This window comes from Schistocerca nitens, chromosome 2, assembly GCF_023898315.1.
Source record: "Schistocerca nitens isolate TAMUIC-IGC-003100 chromosome 2, iqSchNite1.1, whole genome shotgun sequence".
Classification (NCBI taxonomy): Eukaryota; Metazoa; Arthropoda; class Insecta; order Orthoptera; family Acrididae; genus Schistocerca; species Schistocerca nitens.
This window is the reverse complement of record NC_064615.1, coordinates 689,035,382-689,055,558: the sequence shown is the minus strand read 5'-3', so window position 1 is coordinate 689,055,558 and position 20,177 is coordinate 689,035,382. Positions and strand designations below refer to the sequence as shown.

Genomic DNA, 20,177 nt, shown 5'->3' with positions numbered 1-20,177 from the left:
TTCCCCCCCCTCCCCTCCCCTTCTTACGTGGGAAAGAGAGATGGGAAAGGGCAAGGAAGAGCGCCAGCAGCACTAACATCTCGTTTGAAATTACATAGTTCAAAAGACGAAAAATTTACATTTTTTTAGATGATTAAAATACGATTTTCATTGATGGTTATTATTGTTGCTGTTGTTGCGGTCTTCAGTCCGAAGACTGGTTTGATGAAGCTCGCCTTGGTAACCCATACTGTGCAAGCCTCTTCATTTTCGAATAACTACATCCTTTTGAATCTGCTTACTATATCCAATCCTTGACCTCCTTCTAAAACCTTAACCCATACGCTTCCTTTATTACCAGATTGTCAATTCCTTGACGCCTCAGAATGTGTTCTACGAAGTGATCTCTTCTTTTAGTCAAGCTGTGCCATACATTTCTTTTCTCCCGAATTTGATTCAGTACCTCCTCATTGATGGTATTAAACTGTTAACATCCCTCATTTTTAAGAGTACAAAAAATGTAAAATAAAAGAAAACGGGGCAGAAATGTTAGGTATTCTGTAAGGTCGCAGAGCATGGGTGTAAAGAAAAGAGATTGTAGTTTGTAAGTGTAGAGATAAGGGTAGGTGCTGGCTTGGATAGTGAGAAACAGAAAGGAGGTGGGAGTTTGAGGGTTGGCCAGGTCACATTATATAGGTAGAAAGGCCTAGAAATGTGCCATGGAGGAACCTTGATGTGTGGTGGGATCGGGAGGGAAGAGTTTGCATTGATAGAAAGGATGAATATCGAAGCGGATTTGACTGTCTAGGAGGGAGAGTGCGTTGGTGTTTTGTTGAGACACGATGTGGAGTTTGTGTAGGTGTAGGATTGGTGGGATGTGCTTGGAAAGGCGCGGCAGAAAACCAGGAATTGGAAATTAGAGGGTAAAAAACAGCGTTGTTACAACTAAGTTTGTGGATAGTGTAGGATATCTACATCTACACCAATATTAAGCAAGCCACATGACGGTGTGGTACCACTAACTGGTCCCGCCCCACCTTCCCTGTTCCATTCGCGAATCGCTCATGGGAAGAAAACCTCTGTATACCAATGTGTCCAATGCGTCTGCGGAGAGGTGGGAATTTGATGAAATGATAATGGACCCATGTGGGGGAAGCAAATGTATGCGAAAGGCTAGGCAGAGGGCATAGCTTTCAAGGGTTTGGAAGGAACGACATAATTTTTGTTGATATGCAAGCAACACTAGCATAAGGGAAAATGTATAACAACTAGCACAAACTTAAACACTTCTTCCACTATGGACTGGTTGCAGTTAAGACAGAGACTTAACATTCAGCGCTATGTGGCGACGAAATTGACGTCAATGGAACTTAATAAAGAGCTATCCAAAAGCGCGGGCCACATCACCCGTGGTTTCCTAATTATCGGTTCCAGGGAAGGAGATAGCCACCTATATGTCAAGAGCAGGACTCGTCGTTACAAACAAAGCGAAGCTTCTTGTAAAGTTACTACGTCCTCTGAATTGTGATTGCTGTCCAGTTGAGACATCGTGCATTTAAGCTGATTGTGTTTGGTACAATAAAAAAATGTTACACGAAGTTCTCAAAATGATTGATAATTATTTCTCGTTCCTGATAAATTCTTTAAACAATCAAGCCTGTGATTGCATTTGTGAGTCATATAACTGTCTTTACGGCCACAACCAGTATGTATTCATTGCTTATGCGGGCATAACACTATCCATTTCTGACTTTCTCCCATCGTCTGAGGCCTTGTTAAATTTAACTTAGCATAGAACGAATTTATACGCTGTAAAAAAAAAAAAAAAAAAAAAAAAAAAAAAAAAAAAAAAAAAAAAAAAACAAAGATTTTATTTTACTCATTCGTGTCTTGAAATGATCCGTTTACTTTCTTGAATAAACTGGTTCACAAGTTTTTCGTTTGTATACCTTGCAATTTTCCCACAAAACTGTGTTCTTCCCCAAAGAAAACAATACCGCAATGTCTATTTCCCAAGACATGTACAAAAAAAAACCTACGACAAGAAATTACGAAAAAAAATAGAGCGTATGAGCTGAATTACACTTCTTTTCTGTTTCTGTACAAAAGCTACCGAAATCTTCGATGCGTTAGCCACAAGATGCATTATTATGAACATAAGAAAGGGAACTGATAGTAAACAGAAACTGTCGATTAGCCAGTATTGCTTGGAAAATTCTCGGTGAGCATTACAGTCGAAGGAATAGAAACCTGTATTATAGGCACAATAAATTTTGCACTTACTTGGGAGCAGCGTTCGGATCGGTAGGTATTGCTTCTGTTCGTTTTCTTAGCTGGGAGGTAGAAAGTATGTTTATTTATTTTCCTGAAAACTTACGGGGATCACACAGTTTTGGCGGATATACGCTGAAAGCATTTCGTTCGACTATTTTGCGGGGAACCTATTATTTAGCAGTATATCATCGTTCGGTCAGTGACATTTACTTACAACAATTGCGTGTAGTAGCGCTATAATTATATCCATTGTACATGTCCTGTGTAATGTTCCACATATAAGACGTGAAACTCAAGCCCGCTCCTAATCACTTATTAATTTGTAGAAAGTACTGCGCCCCGAGCATCAGACTCGGATAAGATATTCTGCTAAGTGCCAGCTGAGAGCTTCGCGCAGTCCGGAGTGGGAACTGCGATTGGCAACACTGCGCCGGATGCACATCCCAATAGAATGGGGCGACGCGCAGCCAGGCTTACTACGCGGCGGCAGAATGCGTCGCGGTGCTGCGCACTGAGAGTTAACATTTCTGCTAATGGTAAGTCTATACAGACATTTCTTTTTAAAATCTTACCCGACACTTCTAAATACTCTTTCCAATAAATTTTGCAGAATAGAGATGCGATTCCATAGTTCATATATACACGGGTGCAACATGAAAGCTTTCCTCCTCTGTAAATTGTTTTTGAGACGGAAGTGGCTGCATCGATCTCGCAGGGTTAATGCTATTTCACGAAGAGCTGTGTGTTCCTAGCTTCGTCATCTCAAAACTGCCACTCATTGACGTCGAATGATTACTCTGTTTGTAGTGGCCAGCTCTCCTGATATCCGGACTATAACTGCTTGCGTTCTCAGTACGAAATCAGGTGCGACATGCATGACGAAGTTACGCACAACTCAATTTTCAGGGTCCGCCTCCGTAGCCTAGTGGTCAAGGCGTCTTACTTTTATGCAGAACACACGGGTTCGATTCGTGGTACTGCCAGGGACTTTTCTCTTTAGTGGTAGAACTGAAAGGAGTGCACGAATCTTCGTGATGCCACTTGGACTACTTGACAGAAGTTGCGGATCGAAGGTCTAGAAAGTCGACAATGGACGAAAGGGCGGTGTGCTGACAGCATGCCCCTCCACACTCTACCCAAATGATGCCACTGACAGAGGATGACAAGGTAGTCGTCGGTCCAGATTTGCCTGTCTGTGTCAGAAGGCTGAGCTTTGCTTTTTGAAATTTTCGGACATGGCTGCACGGTATTAGATGCTTCAAGATGGTGATGTCACTTTGGAAATATGATGCAGAGACCATAAGTAACACAAATGGAAATAAATAATAACATATCCTAAGGACTAAAGGATGAAAGGCAGAAGAATTTTAAATTACGTTTTGAGTTAGAAAACGAAATATCTCATTCGTAAATGAGTTACAGTAATGTACGAAAGCCGACAGCTCACTAAAGGCCTCATTGCTAGCGTTACTAAGCGGACTGGAGAACTTATTATTGTCATCAGTGTTAACGTTTGTTTGAAGCTGTTCCATTCCTGTCTCTTGTCAGCTGCCCTCTTCAGTTCCAAGAACTGCTCCACAGCACAGGATGAACTATCTACTTTACACCTGGTGGTTATAGTTAAAGAACAGCTATTGACATAAGTCCAGTGTAGGCTGTAATTATCGTATGGCAGCGGAACTTGGTAGATATTCTAATGCATTCACGCGGAACCGATTTACGCTAGGAAAACAAGAGTTCCAATTTTGGCAACCAGGTGCAAATCTGCCACTGTGCAGCTGCTCGTCGGTGTCTCCGGTGCTCATATTGAACAAATTGTGTAAGCGGCGGTTAATAATAAAATCAACATAATTCCTTTCTTACTTGTTTGACCTTTTCTGCCAATGTCCCGTTCCTAATCCACTACACATGGAAATATTTCTATACATCTTTCATGTATTCACGCCAGATTTGCGACTGGTTGTCTAAATTGGAACTAATTTTCTCCAGCGTAGATCACTTTCGCATAAAAACTTTGGAATATCTACCGAGTTCCGCTGCCATACGACAAGTACAGCCCACACTAGACCTCTGCCGGCCGAAGTGGCCGTGCGGTTAAAGGCGCTGCAGTCTGGAACCGCAAGACCGCTACGGTCGCAGGTTCGAATCCTCCCTCGGGCATGGATGTTTGTGATGTCCTTAGGTTAGTTAGGTTTAACTAGTTCTAAGTTCTAGGGGACTAATAACCTCAGCAGTTGAGTCCCATAGTGCTCAGAGCCATTTGAACCAACTAGACCTCTGTGAGTAACTGCACTTTAACCGAGCGAGGTGGCGCAGTGGTTAGCACACTGGACTCGCATTCGGGAGGACGACGGTTCAATCCCGTCTCCGGCCATCCTGATTTAGGTTTTCCGTGATTTCCCTAAATCGTTTCAGGCAAATGCCGGGATGGTTCCTTTGAAAGGGCACGGCCGATTTCCTTCCCAATCCTTCCCTAACCCGAGCTTGCGCTCCGTCTCTAATGACCTCGTTGTCGACGGGACGTTAAACACTAACAACCACCACCAGTAACTGCACTTTAATTTTAACCGCTCGGTATATCAGTATATTGGTTTCCCTAGCGATTCTTGCTTTCTACAGTCTCTTCAGCTACAGTTTCCAGTAGCGACCTCATACCGTAATGTGTTTCCAGACATTCTCGTTTTTCGATTCATTACTGGTATTTTTCCTCATTGGTTTCTTGTTGGGAGTCGTCATTCGACGATGGGTTCAGCTGATATTCAACAGCCTCTTGCAGCTCTGCATTTAAGATACGCTTAATCTTTTTATTTCTGTCTTCCTTATGCTCTAAGTTTCGCCCCACAGAGAGATGTGCTCGAAGTATTAGCATTTATCTACATTAAAGGTTTATATTTTTTGGTGCAAACAGTTGTTTCTTTTTTTGCTCGTGACCTATTTGCCACTATATCTGTCTTGCACCTCTCTTTTTCATATGTTCTACTTCCAAAGCAATGAAATTTCTTCATGACAACAATGGAAGCTGAATAAATGAATTAAAATTTGTGTCACACCTGGGATTTGAACACATGCCTCCTGATTATTCATCAGGTGTGGTAGCCATCCACCACTATAGCAGTATAGGTAATGCAGCTGCACAGACTATGCTATCATCAGTGCTGTTTATCTGGGGAAACGCTGGGGGATGCGTACCCCAAATTTTTTCGTCGACAAAGTAATTTTTTTTCGATGTTGAGAACTTGGAAGAGTGCCAAAGGTTTATTTCACGGACGTAAATTTTTTATTTCATTTTTTCGTATTGGTAATTGCAATACGAACGATACCAGTACACCGAGCGAGGTGGCGCAGTGGTTAGCGCCCTGGACTCGCATTCGGGAGGACGACGGTTCAATCCCGTCTCCGGCCATCCTGATTTAGGTTTTCCGTGATTTCCCTAAATCGTTTCAGGCAAATGCCGGGATGGTTCCTTTGAAAGGGCACGGCCGATTTCCTTCCCAATCCTTCCCTAACCCGAGTTTGCGCTCCGTCTCTAATGACCTCGTTGTCGACGGGACGTTAAACACTCCCCCCCCCAGATACCAGTACAGTTTTTGGTGGGAAAAGCGATGTCATTGACTGGAGGGTTGATTGGACTCACCTGTTTCGTCTGAGGTGTATTATAGGTCAATTGAAGTGTACGATGCCGTTTTCTTTTATTGTTCAGGAGTTGATGGGAAGCGCATGATTCATTTGAGGTGATGTAAACTGAAGTGTTCGATACCACATTCTCTTGTATGTTTGGGTCTTCCTCGGTATCGCCTGCTTCATTTGAGCTGAAGTCAACTGAGGACTCCGATATTCTCTCTCTCTCTCTATTTTTTTTTTTTTTGTTCGACATGTTGATGTAGTCATGGCTAAAAGCAGATGGGTGGTATCCCATGCTTCAGTAATAAGTAATTTTCGCTGCATTATATCCAATGTCGACGTACCCTCAAACTTTTTTTCAGAAAAAAAGCACTGGCTATCATTATCGTAGATAAAGCTTAGACTCATACTTGTCAAGGAAAATTTTATGCTATTCCAATAGGGAGAGCCTTGGCAATACTGACGATTTAAGAAGGGAAAAATAGTCTGAAGGCGTGAATTGAAGTTTGTGTTAGAAAGGGCATTGGAGTAGGGCAGTCGATGCAACTGTTTTAGTTGTACTGTTGTGGTGGTGTAACAGCTACACGCACACTTGCCTAGGAAGCGGGTGACCAGGGTCTAAGTCCTGGATGTTGCGCAAATTTTTAATTAATTTCTTCAGCCTCTATCATTATAATAGATAAAGTTGAGACTCGTATCTATCAAGGAAAACTGTATTCCAAAATATGTCCTCTTATTGAAGAGTCACTTGTCCAAGTTTTGCATTTAGTCATTACAGCATGTTGACCTGCTCCACACACCATCGTGTATTAGCCATCAGCTAATACACGTTCACTTTCGGCGACTACTGCTGTCGCACATGCGATCAGTTCGTGGCAAACAACTACCATCTTCAGACAGTCCTGTACTTCCCTCATTGTTTCTTCCATAGACAAATTAAATATCAGTGGTGTTAATGGGAATTCCTGTTTTACAACTTTCGTGATTTTTGTATCTTGCTCAATTCTGCCTCTACTGACTACCAAAATCTCCATCACAAGACGAGAATGTACAGTATTACACTTCTATCTCCGTCACTATTCTGCCTAAGAACGGAAAAATATTTTATTCCGTTGCATGTTATTCAAATCCTCCTCCAAACCTACGACTGCAATATTTGTTTCGTGCTTTTATCTTAATCTTCATTCTGTTAATAACTGCAATGCTAAACTTGCTTCTCAATTATACATTCCATACGTAAAAACAAACTTCTTCTTTACGTTTCGTCAAAAGCAGCAATGGACGAAACGACTGTCAGGAAAGTTTCATGGGCCACAACCAAACAGGCTGGAAGATTCACCAACAACGAAGACAGCCGGTCGTGGAAACCCTCATTCTGCTCTTCTGCTTTCGATTTTCTCTTCAATTCTTCGATACAGCGCAGTGGGAAGTATTTTTGTTCATTTGACTCTACACTAACTGTGCAGCAGTATTCACACCTATCAAAATTTCATTTTTTTTTTAGAAAGCGTAATAATTACACACTTGTCGAACTCTGTGGAACTTCTCGCGGTATATAAATTCATATAGTTTTTGCTCTATTCATTGCCCGTAAATGTTCTGCTAGTGTTTCATGGCCGGCCGCTGGTGGCCGAGCGGTTCTAGCCGCTTCAGTCTGGAACCGCGCGACCGCTACGGTCGCTGGTTCGAATCCTGCCTCGGGCATGGATGTGTGTGATGTCCTTAGGTTAGTTAGGTGTAAGTAGTTCTAAGTTCGAGGGGACTGATGACCTGAGATGTTAAGTCCCATAGTGCTCAGAGCCATTTAGTGTTTCATGAATATGTGGACATTTTTCCTTCTGAGTTCGTCAAGAGAAATTCAGAATTAAGTATTGGATTTGCCCCTACCCTCTTCTTGCAACCTTCTTCTCATTTTCTATTATCCTGATTTCTTCTGGTCCACTACTAAGTTTCTCCAAGTACTATTTGCATGTTCTGTCCTTACTTTGTGCTTATACTGCGCAGTTACTCTTTTCCTCTCTTATCATTGTGCTCCTCGTTTTGTGCCCCCTAAAGTGGCCGTGTATTAGTCTGTGTGCAACAGCTACATTTACTCTGTTTCACTTCTATATGCACATTATGACGTCTTCTCTCCACACTATCTTCTTCAGCTTTCCTACTATTATGAATAGTTTCGATAAGTTGGTGTTAACTTTTTTAAATCCGGTATATTATCTGTTGTCCGCCACTGCCTCTTTTCTGCCTTGAATCCTAGTTACTTGTCTGCTGCATTTACGATTCTTCTTTTGAGGCGATTTCAACGTGTCTCTGCCCCAGTAATTTCTTGGAGTGGTACTATTTCTGCAAAATGGTTAAAATGGCTCTGAGCACTATGAGACTTAACATCTCAGGTCATCAGTCCCCTAGAACTTAGAACTACTTAAATCTAACTAACCTAAGGACATCACACACATACATGCCAGAGGCAGGATTCGAACCTGCGACCGTAGCACTATTTCTGCAGCTCTGTTTGATTTAAAAGGTATACAACAGGAAGATCTCAAACTGTAGATAACACAAAACGTTCTGTGTGAAAGCCATCTAGGAAAGGGATAAGAAAACGTGTTGGAATGGACATGAACCTTGCTAATACACACGGAGAGTAGTGTAGGTATGGCTCATGGCGACCGTTATATTGTATCGTATAATTTCTATGGGCGACAATATTGTCTGATCAGCATACTGATAAAGTTCACGCTGACAACAGCTCTCTCGATCTCTGGCTGAGACTAGCAAATTATCCATTGCGTATTGATTATGTCGACCGACTGTGCGTGTATCGCTAGCTGAAATAATTGAATAAAATACTGTAGCCAGATTAACGCTACTCAACGATTCTCCTAACTGCGCACACTGATGAAAACAGAAATGCTCCTGATCATAGGGCATCAGTACGACGCTTCTTGCAGAGTTAGACAACAATATTGTAACCGTGTATCGATTCCAGAGTTGCAGGATAGGTGGGGATAGTAGTAGGCAATCCATCATTTGGGTTGGACACGCAAAAGAACTTTTAAACAGAGGAATCCTGGTAATAACGGCATATATTCTTAACGATTTTCAGTGCATTGAGAGTTGAGTGTTATTGACAAGGGATTTCAAATTGATTCTGTACATCTCAATTTCCGGAGGCTTTTGATTACCACATAAGCGGCTTCGAGTAAAATTGCGTGGTTGTGAAATATCGCCTCAGTTATGTGACTGGATTCGTGATTTCCAATCAGAGAAGTCACAGTTTGTAGTAATTGATGAAGAGTGCTCGAGTAGAACGAAAGTGATTTCTGGCGATCCCCAAAGTAGTGTTAGGCCCTTTGCTCTTCCTTATCTATATAAACGATTTAGGAGACAATCTGAGCAGCCGTCTTAGGTTGTTTGCAGAAGATGCAGTCGTTTATCGACTAGTAAAGTCATTAGAAGATCAAAACAAATTCAAAATTATGTAAAGAAGATATCTGTATGGCGCAAAAATTGGCATTTGACACTAAAAACGAAAACTGTGAGGTCATCCACATGAGTGCTAAAAGGAATCCGTTAAACTTCGGGTACACGATAAATCAGTCAAATCTAAAGGCCGTAAATTCAACTAAATTCATAGGAATTACAATTATGGACAACTTAAACTGGAAAGAACACACAGAAAATGTTGTGGGGAAGGAAAACCAAAGCCTGCGTTTTATTGGAAGGCCACTTAGAAAATGTAACAAATCCACTAAAGAGACTGCCTAGACTACTCTTGTCCGCCCTCTTTTAGAATACTGCTGCGTAGTGTGGGATCCTTACCGGATAGGATTGACGGAGTACATCGAGAAAGTTCAAAGAACGGCAGCACGTTTTGTATTGTCACGAAATAGGGGAGAGAGTGTCACTGAAATGATATAGGAATGGGGGTGGACATCATTAAAAGAAAGGCTTTTTCGTTCCAGCGGCATCTTCTCACGAAAATTAAGTCACTAACTTTCTGTTGCGAATGCGAAAATATTTTGTTGACGCTGACCTGCATAGGGAGAAACAATCATCACAATAAAATAAGGGAAATCAGAGCTCGCACGGAAAGATATAGGTGTTCGTTTTTTCCGCGCACTGTTTAAAACTGAAATAATAGAGAATTATTGTGAAGGTGGTTCTATGAAGCCTCTCTCAGGCACTTAAATTTGATTTGCTGAGTATCCTTGTAGATGTAGATGTAGACGTAGACTTTCAATGACGAGAAGAACGTACATATATCAGAAATCTCAGGAAAAATTGTGTCACGGTTTTGCTAAGCACGGTGAGTTTACGTGCATACTGACGCTCATCCTTCACAGTGAGGGCCCGTGGCAAGTCTCCTCGCTCACACTCCCCATCTAGAAATGAGATCTCTTTCCACACTAAAAACCGTTGTTCTTCTTTGGTGGCTGGCTTCATAAAACCTCCTGCGCTGATTTCTCCAGTGTTACCTATCCAACCGATGTCGTATCCACACTCCTACCACAGGAACCGCTGACATGAGGAAAGTTTCCAACCGATTTCTCATACACAAACAGCAGTTGACCGGCGTTGCCTGGTGAAACGTTGTTATGATGCCTCGTGTAAGGAGGAGAAATGCGTACCATCACGTTTACGACTTTGATAAAGGTCGGATTGCAGCCTATCGCGATTGCGGTTTATCGCATCGCGACATTGCTGCTCGCGTTGGTCGAGATCCAATGACTGTTAGCAGAATATGGAATCGGTGGGTTCAGGAGGGTATTACGGAACGCCGTGCTGGATCCCAACGGCCTCGTATCACTAGCAGTCGAGATGAGAGGCATCTTATCCGCATGGCTGTAACGGATCGTGCAGCCACGTCTCGATCCCTGAGTCAACAGATGGGGACGTTCGCGAGACAACAACCATCTGCACGAACAGTTCGACGACGTTTACATCAGCATGGGCTATCAGCTCGGAGACCATGGCTGCGGTTACCCTTGACGCTGCATCACAGACAGGAGCGTCTGCGATGGTGTACTCAACGACGAACCTGGGTGCACGAATGGCAAAACGTCATTTTTTCGGATGAATCTAGGTTCTATTTACAGCATCATGATGGTCGCATCCGTGTTTGGCGATATCGCGGTGAACGCACATTGGAAGCGTGTATTCGTCATCGCCATACTGGCGTATCATCCGGCGTGATGGCATGGGGTGCCGTTGGTTACACGTCTCGGTCACCTCTTGTTCGCATGGACGGCACTTTGAACAGTGGACGTTACATTTCAGATGTGTTACGACCCGTGGCTCTACCCTTCATTCGATCCCTGCGAAACCCTACATTTCAGCGGGATAAGATCAAAAGGGCCCATATTGGTTCGAAGTACCCTCCAGTATGTAATCTACAGTGACTTGCAGTATATATGCACTGAGATGACAGAAGTCATGGGATACCTCCTAATACAGTGGTGGACCTCTTTTGCCCGGTGTAGAGCAGCAGCTTGGCGTGGCATCGACTCAAGAAGTCGCTGGAAGTCCACTGGAGAGATACTGAGCCATGGTGCCGCTGTAACCGTCCATAATCGCGAAAGTGTTGCCGATGCAGGATTTTCTGCATGAAGTGACCTCTCGGTTATTTCTCATAAATGTTCGATGGGATTCATGTCGGACGATCTGGGTGGCCAAATCATTTGCTCGAATTGTCCAGAATGTTTTTCAAATCAATCGCGAACAATTGTGACCCGACGACATGGCGCGTTGTTATGAACATGTTTGGGAACATGAAGTCCATGAATGACTACAAATACTCTCCAAGTAGCCGAACAAAACCGTTTCCAGTCAATGACCGGTACAGTTGGACCAGAGGACCCAGTCCATTCCATGTGAACACAGCCCACACCATTGTGGAGCCACCATCGCCTTGCACAGTGCCTCATTGACAACTTGGGTCCGGGGCTTTGTAGGGTCTGCGCCACACTCGAACCTTACTGTCAGCTCTTACCAACCGAAATCGGGACTCATCTGACCAGACTACGGTTTTATAGTCAGTCGTCTAGGGTCCATCCGATATGGTCCCGAGCTCAGGAGAGGCGTTGCAGGCGAAGTCGTGCAGTTGTTAGCAAAGGTACTTACATTGGTCGTATGCTGCCGTAGCCCATTAACGCCAGATTTCGCCGCGCTGTCCTAATGCATACGTTCGTCGGACGTCCCACATTGATTTCTGCGGTTATTTCACGCAGTGTTGCTTATCTGTTAGCACTGATAACTTTACGCAAATACCGCTGCTGTCGGTCTTTAAGTGAAGGCCGTCGGCCACTGCATTGCCCGTGGTAAGAAGTAATGCCAGTACTTTGGTATTTTTCGGCATATTCTTGACAGTGTGGATCTCAGAATATTGAATTTCCTAACGATTTCCGAAATGGAATGTTCCATGCGTCTAGCTGTAACTACCATTCCGCGTTCAAAATCTGTTAATTCCCGTCGTGCTTCCAAAATAACGCGACACCTTTTGACATGAATCACCTGAGTACAAATGACAACTTTGCCAATGCACTGCCCTTTTATACCTCGTGTACGTAATACTATCACCATCTGTATAGGAACATATCAGCATGCCATCACTTTTGTCACTTCATTGTATATGTAGATAAACAAGACCATGCCAACATGTGAGCATCAGTTGACTTACAGTCGCACCAAAAAGTATTGGCACATGTGCGTATTTATCGTTGCTGGTTACAAATGCCGCACCTTCTGGTACACAGCACATGCACGTCTACCTCACATACCAGACATTACAATTCTGCCCACAGTGACTACCATTAACAAAGAAATGCAATGTTAAGGGCAAACATTTATCTCCTCTGCACACAAAAAATATTGGCACAGAGCGTTTCTTCTCGGTCTATTGCTTGGTTTTTCAGGTACCAGAACGCCATCTGCTGACGCAATAGACACTGCGTGTTGTTGATGGCCCAGTTGCTAGTATGATGCTGTATTGTGCGATAGTGATCAGCATGGGGCCGAAGAAGAAGGAACATTCAGTGGCGTTGTATGAGAGAGTAGTATTGCTCCATTCACAAGGGAGAAGCTATTGACAAATCGAAGCAGAGGTGTCTGTTAGCTACACCACGGTACAAGCCATCATTCATAAATATAAAGAAACTGGATTGACAGTGAATAAGTGTCGTCCTGGATGTCTAAAAGTGCTTACAACCCGAGAGCGTCGCCGTACCATCACACTTGCTCGGAAGGAATCTGCTACAAGTGCAGCAACTATTGCTGAGGTTGTTCAGACAACGTCCGACAAGACAGTTAGTGTTCAAACTATACAAAATGTGTTGAATGAGGCTGACATGCATGGACGTTCTCCCAGGAAAAAGCCATACATATCGGAAATTAACCGGCAGAAACGCCTGCAGTTTGCCAAGAACTACATCAGCAAGCTGATGGAGTTTTGGAAAACTGTGATATTTAGCAACGAATCGAAGTTCAGTGTGTTCAGATTTGACGCAAGAAAGAAAGTTTGGTGCAAGCCGAATACGCACCTCGACATCAAACACATGCATCCCACAGTCAAACACAGTGGGTATCATGGTCTGTGGCTGTATGGTGGCATCCAGCATTGGCAGTCTAGCTGTAATCCATGGTACAATGGATCATATGAGATACATCGATGTGTTGCGAGGTAATTTACACGCTAGTGCACAGACATTGGGCCTTACTGGGGTGTTTCATTTCCTACAAGACAACAACCCAAAACATACTGCCATGAAAACCTGGGAGTGGTTACTGTACAATGCTCCCAGAAGGGTTCTAACACAAGGTTCTAACATCAATTCAGAGCCCTGATTTGAACCCCATTGAGAACCTGTGGGCTCATCCTGACACACAAGTCATAAAAAGGCATCCATCCAGTAAAAACGACTTGGAGAAAGTGCTTCTGGAGGAATGATCGAAAATTACCCCTGATATCACCTGAATTTAATATAAAGCATTCCTAGACATTTATGTGCTGTTATAAATGCTAAAGGGATGCACACTAGCTATTAGAAGGTGAACATCAATGACAAAAATGAACACACTGTCCGATTCATATGTGTGTGCCAATACTTTTTTGGATGCAGAAGAGAGATGTTTATTTTCATAACACTGTATGTTACTTTACGGCCAGGTCATTTGGACATATCTGTAACCTATGTAATGAAAGGTGGCAAGTGTTTGGGTTCTGTTCTGAAATATATGTTTCGTTTAACCTACGACCACTAAAATGTAACTGTGCCAATATTTTTTGGTGTGATTGTAGTTGCTGAAAACAATCCGTATGATAATCTAGTGATTGAGCTGCTTTAGGAACTTCCTGTTAACTGATGCTGCCATGTTGGCATAGTGTATTACACGCTCCTACATTTCAGTACAGATCTGAAGATGATGGTAACTGGTCGATGTTAATAATCTGCTGGCTTTGCAATCACTGATATCAGAATAAAGAATACTGGATTTCCATATTTTGTGTGCAGTCCGTATTTTATCACCTGGCATTTCTCACCCCCTTGAATGCTTTAGAAAGTTGAAAGACAAAGCAGATGGAACATTGCAGCTAGATAAATTGAAGGAATTAAAGATTTAAAACTTGCTGCCAGGAAGCCAAATTGCGCGTCACTTTATTGTCTCTGCTGTCATGCGACGACAGATGTGCCCTTGGAAATGGTTACACAAAGTTACATTAAAAGTATCCCACTCGGCTACTGCTGCATTGTTTGCATCATCACAGCCACCACATTGAACTTCTCTTTTCGTTTCATTTGGTTGGATTTCACAAGCTTGAGCAGTATTCCAATACAGATTGCACAAGTGTTTTGCAAGCAGTGGTAGTAAGGAAGAGGAGAACAAGCCCAGCCTGTATTGTTAGCAGATTTCTGATGATGTCACCCAATGATGTCATGCAGTACCAGATTTCACATTTAGTGCCTTCTTCCATCCCTCTGATGACACAGTCCAAAATGAGAGAGTTTGACAACTTCTCCATTTTATATAATGGCAGAAAATTAAAATGCAAGATAGTGAATGTATGAAAATAGTGGGAAATTGAAAACCCCACTTGTGATAGATATAGCATCTACGATGGCGGACCTAACCCACTTTCCATAAGTGTAAAACAGCAAGGAATTCAAAAAATTCCATGATGACAGACCTAGGCCATTCGAACTAAGTTTAAAATGGCAGGAACTTAAAAAAAATCACTTTTGCTAATTTTAAAACCGTATGACATTACAGCCCGCTTATAATGTGTAAACAGTTGAGTCTTTGTTTAAACTACCTGTTCAGTGCCTGCAGAGGAGGGTGGTGACAGGTGCGGGGGGGGGGGGGGGGGGGGTTTGCTCTCCCACTTGTCCTGAGTATAAAAAAAAAAAATAACTTGAGTTCCCCAAGCCCAGTTGCCCAAAGTTTAAAACTGTGTGATGTCATAGTCCACTTGTGAGTTAAGTAATTTCAGGCTGTTTTCCACATCCCACTAGGTAAATACCAAGGTTGGTAGACGACAGAGTAGATCACTACTGAGTCTGTCCTGGCGGTGGGGGGCGGGTGCGTAGTACATACGAAGCAAGGTAAGACTTTCACCAATCAACAGGGTTACTCTGCCACGTCTAGAACTTCACTCGTGTGCAAAACTTAAGGACGAAAGTAACTTTACATGCTGTATCACTGCTAAGTAACGTGGACTGATACAGAAAAAGTACTGCTAATATGCTACAGAATGTAACCATGACACTTTCAATGTGATAATTCAATGGATATTAGTCACCTGTCAGAACTGTAACCGCTCCTTTCCTCCCGTTCTGTGATCTGCGTTGCTCTCCAGGGAGCACATTTCACCGAAGACCATCCTTCAACTTTTAGAGGTTATCATGTTTTAATCGGTTTGCCTCTCAGCAACCGAAATTTATGGAAATTTCGTAAACATTTGGTGTCACATAACTGCAGAAACCCAAATCGGTTTACTACAGAATCGTCGATATATTGGCTTGCTATTAAGTAGGTGGTCATAATGTGATTCTTAAGTGCATGTTAATCAGCCACATCTTTAGATTTCTCGGCGCTGAATGTAGTAGCGGTAACACTACGCTGTCATACTTCAGGTCAGAAAAATCAGGACGACAACAGGAACTGCCTATACAAAATTGGCATGCCAGTAATATGTTAATCGGTAGTGACTGTGCTTTACGTTAACACGTAATAATGCAGCACCTACATCTTTAGAAACATAGTGCTAGCTCAAACGGATGTTGGTATAAGTCATTAGTGACATTGTTGATGAAGCCACACCAGCATTCGATTTGCCGCGAGGGATTAGCCGAGCGGTCTAGGGCGCTGTAGCCATGGACTGTGCTGCTAGTCCCGGCGGAGGTTCGTGTCCTCCCTCGGGGATGGGTGTGTGTGCCCTCGGGCATGGGTGTGTGTGTTTGTCCTTATGATAATTTAGGTTAAATAGTGTGTAAGCTTAGGGACTGATGACCTTAGCAGTTAAGTCCCATAAGATTTCACACACACCAGCATTCGAGGTTACGGTGCAAAGCTGCTTGGAAACGATGGTTCCATTGCCTGTAGTTTTAATTATTTACCTGTAAACTCTAACGTTGCATATACAGAATGTTTCTCATCTGAGTGTGTCACCAGGAATCTGCAGAAACTTTGTGTCTTGGCAGAAATAGTATGACTTTTTGGCATTCCTGATGCTGGAAATGGCAACGATATGGTGTAACTCATTTACAGCTATGTGCCCCGACCTGATGGTGCACTGGCCATTGTAGTCATACTGGTCATGACATAGCAGTGACTGGATGGACATCGATATTCATGGTTAGCCACCCAAACTGGAAGGATGCAGTGGCTGGTGCAGACTGTCGCCATCTGGCAAACGTGGATGCGGCCCAGTCCAAAACCCCTTCCAGGCACGAAGGGGTTGCCGTGCCGAGCGGCAAATGTTTAAACAAACAAATAAACGTTCCTATATACTACTGTATACAGCAGCAGTAATAGCTTAATCCACAAGTGGTCTATGACGTCACACAGTTTTAAACTTATGGCTTGGGAAAGCCCAATGGGAATTTTTAACTTAAAATCAGGATAAGTGTCCATCTTGGATTTTATACTGAGGACAAGTGGGAGTGTTGGATGTCTGCCCCCCCCCCCCCTCCCCTGGCGCAATAGGGCAGTTGTTCAAACAAAAATTGAACTGTTTAAATAGCATAAGTGGCCTGTGATGTCATACAGTCTTAAACTTAGGATAAGTGAGTTTTTTTTATATTTTCCACCATTTTATACTGAACATTTGACTTTACGGTGGATTTTTCGAATCTCCTCCCATTTTAAACTTAGCAAATGTAGCTTAGTTCTGCCATCTTGGATTTTTTAATTTTCCACCGTTTTATCTAGGATAACTGCACTAGTTCCGCAGTCTGGGATTTTTTTTTAATTTCTTACGATTTTATACCTATGGGAAGTGGGCTAGGTCCGCCATCTTGGATTCTATATTTATCTCAAGTGGGCTTTTGAATTTACTGCCTTTTAAATGTCCACTGTTTCGGATTTTTTAATTTAGCACCATTTGATATGTAGGACAAGTGGGCTGGTTCTGCCCTCCTGGTTTCTCGTATCATAGGGGTGGGGGAGGAGTGGGGTGAAATCTGGAAATGGTGCATGATATCATTAGGTGTCTTTATCAGAAATCTGTCAACAATGCAGACTGAGCTCTTTCTCCTCTTTCCTTCCCACTAGAACTCTCCTTTGTAGACTGACAGCATTTTCCCAACATCTTACAAATGAGCTATATTTATTTACTTATTTACTAGTTGTTATCCTTGGCTGCACTTGCATATTAGTAGTTTTGTTACGATGAGTGGTGGTGAATAAATAAGCTACTCTATGTGCAACATCAGCTGTCCTCACGTCTCTGCCTGGTCAGGAAACATACATATCTCCTCCCAAACTGTCCTAACACATGATGCATTGGCACGTGCAGCATAGCTGCTGAGCAGTGCATATAGAGGGGCACTGGACAGGAGCACACTTCTATGTGTCGTGCTATTGAAGTAGCTATACATTATACAACGTGTACATTGTGGACAAAAAGTGTGGAAGTATGGATTGTATAAGCATTGTATTACTTTGAATTGTATCATGTAGCACCTATCAACCAGTGAAAGCATTTTAACAAGTGTAATAAAGGTCAAATGTCAAGGAGTAAATAGGTTTCTCAAAGTGTCAAGTCTTTTATATTACTTCAAATCTATATATTACTTCAAATCTATAATTACCTTGTGCTACACACTTTCTAATGTAGCCTATGTTCTTCCTTGGGGTTCAAGCTACCTCCATACCAAATTTCATCGAAATCTATTAGTAGGTGAGCAATGGGGGGGGGGGGAGGGGGGGGGGTGCGGCACCAAATCCAAGATGGACACTCAGTTGTGCAATAATGTTTCACACCAATGGGTTCTCGGTTTCTTTCTCTTGAGTATAGGAAAGGATCCCAACTTAGAACACATTAGGTTAAATGAGTAATTTTGCGTTTAAAAACAATTAAATGATTATTGATTAAAACACACAAAAACTTGTCAGCCCAGCTCATATACAGAACTGTTGTTGTTGTTGTTGTCTTCAGTCCTGAGACTGGTTTGATGCAGCTCTCCACGCTACTCTATCCTGTGCAAGCTTCTTCATCTCCCAGTAACAACTGCAACCTACATCCTTCTGAATCTGCTTAGTGTATTCATCTCTTGGTCTCCCTCTACAATTTTTACCCTCCACGCTGCCCTCCAATACTAAATTGGTGATCCCTTGATGCCTCAGAACATGTCCTACCAACCGATCCCTTCTTCTAGTCAAGTTGTGCCACAAATTTCTCTTCTCCCCAATCCTATTCAATACCTCCTCATTAGTTATGTGATCTACCCATCTAATCTTCAGCATTCTTCTGTAGCACCACATTTCAAAAGCTTCTATTCTCTTCTTGTCCAAACTGGTTATCGTCCATGTTTCACTTCCATACATGGCTACACTCCATACAAATACTTTCAGAAACGACTTCCTGACACTTAAATCTATACTCGATGTTAACAAATTTCTCTTCTTCACAAACGCTTTCCTTGCCATTGCCAGTCTACATTTTATATCCTCTCTACTTCGACCATCATCAGTTACTTTTCTCCCCAAGTAGCAAAATTCCTTTACTACTTTAAGTGTCTCATTTCCTAATCTAATTCCCTCAGCATCACCCGACTTAATTCGACTACATTCCATTATCCTCGTTTTGCTTTTGTTGATGTTCATCTTATATCCTCCTTTCAAGACACTATCCATTCCGTTCAACTGCTCTTCCAAATCCTTTGCTGTCTCTGACAGAATCACAATGTCATTGGCGAACCTCAAAGTTTTTATTTCTTCTCCATGGATTTTAATTCCTACTCCGAATTTTTCTTTTGTTTCCTTCACTGCTTGCTCAATATACAGATTGAATAACATCGGGGAGAGGCTACAAACCTGTCTCACTCCCTTCCCAACCACTGCTTCCGTTTCACGCCCCTCGACTCATATAACTGCCATCTGGTTTCTGTACAAATTGTAAATAGCCTTTCGCTCCCTGTATTTTACCCCTGCTACCTTCAGAATTTGAAAGAGAGTATTCCAGTCAACATTGTCAAAAGCTTTCTCTAAGTCTACAAATGCTAGAAACATAGGTTTGCCCTTCCTTAATCTAGCTTCTAAGATAAGTCGTAGGGTCAGTATTGCCTCACGTGTCCCAATATTTCTACGGAATCCAAACTGATCTTCCCCGAGGTCGGCTTCTACTAGTTTTTCCATTCGTCTGTAAAGAATTCGCGTTAGTATTTTGCAGCTGTGACTTATTATTCAGAACTATGGACGGTTAATTTCAGTACTGTCGTTGTGAGAACAGATGCTATAGATTTAGATGCTCAGAAGGCACATACTGTTTTGCAGCTTCATAGATTGCTACTTGTCTTCATGGCGTCGAATTATGCGACGTATACCGGCGCAATTATGAGTTTGGCTTTCCTGGGGATCTGCGTCGATCTAAGTAATGGATGCGTTAGACCTTTCCCATCCAGGAACCAACACTCGTTGCAGACGTAATTTTATATCTCCTCTTAAGCGTTGCAAACATGTACCTTAGCACTTCCCCTTCACTCACGTCTATTAAGCAGTTAAACTTTTGCCTTTATTTAAACAATACTGCGGAGTACCGCACACATCAGCTTTCGTCACCGGCCTCCAGTCTTGCACCTGTCTGACTC

The 20,177-nt window shown here is 42.6% G+C and overlaps 1 protein-coding gene and 1 long non-coding RNA gene across 4 annotated transcripts in view; one reads left to right on the top strand and one right to left on the bottom strand.

Moving 5' to 3' along the window:
- The window catches only part of LOC126236846 (uncharacterized), a 117,868-nt gene that overhangs the window by 84,827 nt on the left and 12,864 nt on the right, over positions 1 to 20,177 (bottom strand). The window lies entirely within an intron of this gene.
- The window catches only part of LOC126236843 (uncharacterized), a 43,401-nt gene continuing 25,887 nt past the window's right edge, over positions 2,664 to 20,177 (top strand). Inside the window, exon 1 of the mRNA XM_049946449.1 lies at positions 2,664 to 2,789. The gene's annotated coding sequence lies outside the window, so the exon portion shown is untranslated. The remainder of the gene's footprint in view (positions 2,790 to 20,177) is intronic.